This window comes from Petromyzon marinus, chromosome 50 (assembly GCF_048934315.1).
Source record: "Petromyzon marinus isolate PM22_M1 ecotype Great Lakes invasive population chromosome 50, UKy_Petmar_22M1.pri1.0, whole genome shotgun sequence".
Classification (NCBI taxonomy): Eukaryota; Metazoa; Chordata; class Hyperoartia; order Petromyzontiformes; family Petromyzontidae; genus Petromyzon; species Petromyzon marinus.
The window spans coordinates 11755477-11759884 of record NC_133716.1 but is presented as its reverse complement, the minus strand read 5'-3'; positions in this window follow the sequence as shown (position 1 = coordinate 11759884).

Below are 4408 nucleotides of genomic sequence, written 5' to 3'. Positions count from 1 at the left end.
GAGGCCACGTGAAGTGTCGAACGCAAGCTGGCAGGAGGTCACGGGGCAGACCCAGGTGCCACGGGTCGACTGGCTGATGCACCACCTGTGCCCCCGACTGTGCCAACTTGCTGTGCTTTAGCTACCCAGCGCTCTGCTCGTTGTTGTGAGCACACACACGGAGGGAGCCGTTGGAACCGAGGGGGCCGACAGAGCCGACGGGACCGGGGGGGGGGGGGGGCAACGGGACCGGGGGGGGGGGCTGACGGAGCCGGGGGGGGGGGGCGACTCACTCACACATCATACACTGACTCACTCACACATCATACACTGACTCACTCACACACCATACACTGACTCACTCACACATCATACACTGACTCACTCACACATCATACACTGACTCACTCACACATCATACACTGACTCACTCACACACCATGCACTGACTCACTCACACATCATACACTGACTCACTCACACATCATACACTGACTCACTCACACATCATACACTGACTCACTCACACATCATACACTGACTCACTCACACATCATACACTGACTCACTCACACATCATACACTGACTCACTCACACACCATGCACTGACTCACTCACACATCATACACTGACTCACTCACACATCATACACTGACTCACTCACACACCATACACTGACTCACTCACACATCATACACTGACTCACTCACACATCATACACTGACTCACTCACACATCATACACTGACTCACTCACACATCATACACTGACTCACTCACACATCATACACTGACTCACTCACACATCATACACTGACTCACTCACACATCATACACTGACTCACTCACACATCATACACTGACTCACTCACACATCATACACTGACTCACTCACACATCATACACTGACTCACTCACACACCATGCACTGACTCACTCACACATCATACACTGACTCACTCACACATCATACACTGACTCACTCACACATCATACACTCACTCACTCATCATGCGCTTACTCACTCACACATCATGCACTGACTCACTCACACATCATGCACTGACTCACTCATCATGCACTGACTCACTCACACATCATACACTGACTCACTCACACATCATACACTGACTCACTCACACATCATGCGCTTACTCACTCACACATCATGCACTGACTCACTCACACACCATGCACTGACTCACTCACACATCATACACTGACTCACTCATCATGCGCTTACTCACTCACACATCATGCACTGACTCACTCATCATGCACTGACTCACTCACACATCATAGACTGACTCACTCACACATCATGCACAGACTCACTCACACCATGCACTGACTCACTCACACCATGCACTGACTCACTCACATCATGCACTGACTCGCTCATCATGCACTTACTCACTCACGCATCATACACTCGCACAATCACTGACCCATTCACTAATCATGCACAGGTTCACTCAGCGTGTGCTGGTTCACTCGCACATCATACACTCATTCACACTGCCGCTGACTCGCTCACACATCATACACTCACTCACACATCATACACTGACTCACACATCATACACTGACTCACACATCATACACTGACTCACTCACACATCATACACTGACTCACACATCATACACTGACTCACGCTGCTGCTGACTCACTCACACATCATACACTCACTCACACATCATACACTGACTCACACGTCATACACTGACTCACTCACACATCATACGCCGTCTCACACATCATACACTCACTCACGCTGCTGCTGACTCACTCACACATCATGCACTGGGAGTGTCGTGCTGCCAGCTATGTTTGCAGTTTTTTGTCGTACGTGTTATGTCTTTCGTTTATTGTTAAATTTAAAATCGCAGTTCCTATGATTACTGTTGTTACTTTGTTTTTATATCTTTATTTTGGTAATTCGAAAACATATGGTTAATCTAAATTGTCTTATGGTTGTTGTTGTTGTTGGCTTGCACCACATTGTGATTTTTGCACAAAGCGTTTTAATACGTTTTTTTAATATTCTTAGCTCTTTCGGTAAAGTCACGTTGAAGGGAAACAATAAAATAATAAAATATATATAACAATAAAAATTATCACGACGTTTCGACCATAACACAAACGGTCATCATCAGGTGTGTCGGTTTGACGACCGTTTGTGTTATGGTCGAAACGTCGTGAGAATTTTTATTGTTTTATATATATTTATTATTTTATTGTTTCCCTTCAACGTGACTTTACCGAAAGAGCTAAGAATATGAATTACTGCAGTCACGAAAGCTTTAAATCAAAAATGTAAGTTTTTTTTGCGTGGAATATTTGCCGGTTTATCCCAGGATGTTTCTGTTATGCGTTGTCGCTTTAAGACGTTCTCTGTTCATGTTGTTTGTTGCGGTTGCACCCGACTCAAGAGCCGCGTGGCTCACAGGGCTATACCTAATAAATGAAACTTGAAACACACCTACACACACACCTACACAAATACGGTTGTTTTGTTTACACACGTGGCGCCAGCCCACAGTGTGAGAGCATCTTATCAGCAGCAGCAGCAGCACAGGTTCAACACAAGCACAACTCTGAGTCGGTTCCCACATCCAATGTCAGCGTGCACGGGAGAGCAGAGTGAATAACGATTCCTTTACAAATACTTCGCCCATCATGTCCCCGTTGTCTCTCTGTGTCTGTGTGTGTGTCTCTCAGTGTCTGTGTGTCTCTGTGTCTGTGTGTGAGTCTCTCTGTGTCTGTGTGTGTGTCTCAGTGTCTGTGTGTCTCTGTGTCTGTGTGTGAGTCTCTCTGTGTCTGTGTGTGTGTCTCTGTGTCTGTGTGTCTCTCTCTGTGCCTGTGTGTGTGTCTCTCTGTGTCTGAGTGAGTGTCTCTCTGTGGCTGTGTATCTCTGTGCCTGTGTGTCTCTCTGTGTCTGTGTGAGTCTCTGTGTCTGTGTGAGTGTCTCTCTGTGTGTTTCTCTGTGTCTGTGTGAGTGTCTCTCTGTCTGCGTGTCTCTCTGTGTGAGTGTCTCTCTGTCTGCGTGTCTCTCTGTGTCTGTCTGAGTGTCTCTCTGTGTCTGTCTGAGTGTCTCTCTGTGTGAGTGTCTCTCTGTGTCTGTGTGAGTGTCTCTCTGTGTGAGTGTCTCTGTGTGAGTGTCTCTCTGTGTGAGTGTCTTTCTGTGTTTGTGTGAGTGTCTCTCTGTCTGCGTGTCTCTCTGTGTGGGTGTCTCTCTGTGTGAGTGTCTCTCTGTGTCTGTGTGAGCGTCTCTCTGTGTGAGTGTCTCTCTGTGTGTGTCTGAGTGTCTCTCTGTGTGAGTGTCTCTCTGTCTGCGTGTCTCTCTGTGTGAGTGTCTCTCTGTGTGAGTGTCTCTTTGTGTCGGTCTGCGTTTTTCTCTGTGTATGTGTCTCTCTGTGTGTCTCTCTGTGTCTGTCTGAGTGTCTCTTTGTGTGAGTGTCTCTCTGTGTGAGTGTCTCTCTGTGTCTGTCTGCGTGTCTCTCTGTGTGAGTGTCTCTCTGTGTGAGTGTCTCTCTGTGTCTGTGTGAGTCTCTGTGTCTGTCTGAGTGTCTCTCTGTGTGAGTGTCTCTTTGTGTCTGCGTGAGTGTCTCTCTGTCTGCGTGTCTCTCTGTGTCTGTCTGAGTGTCTCTCTGTGTGAGTGTCTCTCTGTGTGAGTGTCTTTGTGTGAGTGTCTCTATGTTTGCGTGTCTCTCTGTGTCTGTCTGAGTGTCTCTCTGTGAGTGTCTCTGTGTCTGTGTGAGTGTCTCTCTGTATGAGTGTCTCTCTGTGTGAGTGTCTCTCTGTGTCTGTGTGAGTGTCTCTCTGTGTCTGTCTCTCTGTGTGAGTGTCTCTGTGTCTGTGTGAGTGTCTCTCTTTATGAGATTCTCATTACCCCTCTCGTCCGCGAAGTGTTCGCAGATAAGAGGAGTTGAGCGGCACAAATCCATCTCGCCATCCGCGACAATCCCACGGACAGTCGGGAGTCAAATCGTGGATAATTATATGATCCATTAACATCGCCACGGATTAGTCCAGGGGTTCTTAACCTGGGGGTCCACGCTGCACCCCAGGGGGGTCCACGCTGCACCCCCAGGGGGTCCACGCTGCACCCCCAGGGGGGTCCACGCTGCACCCCCAGGGGGTCCACGCTGCACCCCCAGGGGGTCCACGCTGCACCCCCAGGGGGTCCACGCTGCACCCCCAGGGGGGTCCACGCTGCACCCCCAAGGGGGTCCACGCTGCACCCCCAAGGGGGTCCACGCTGCACACCCCTGGGGTCCACGCTGCACCAAGGGGGTCCACGCTGTGTGTATTAACATTGCTATACAAACAATTCACGAGTGAGAAGCGAAGTGGGTGCAAGGCTGCAGTAAGGTGGTTTTCAACTCAGGGTCCCTGGTGATTTAATTTAAATCAAATCACCACGGA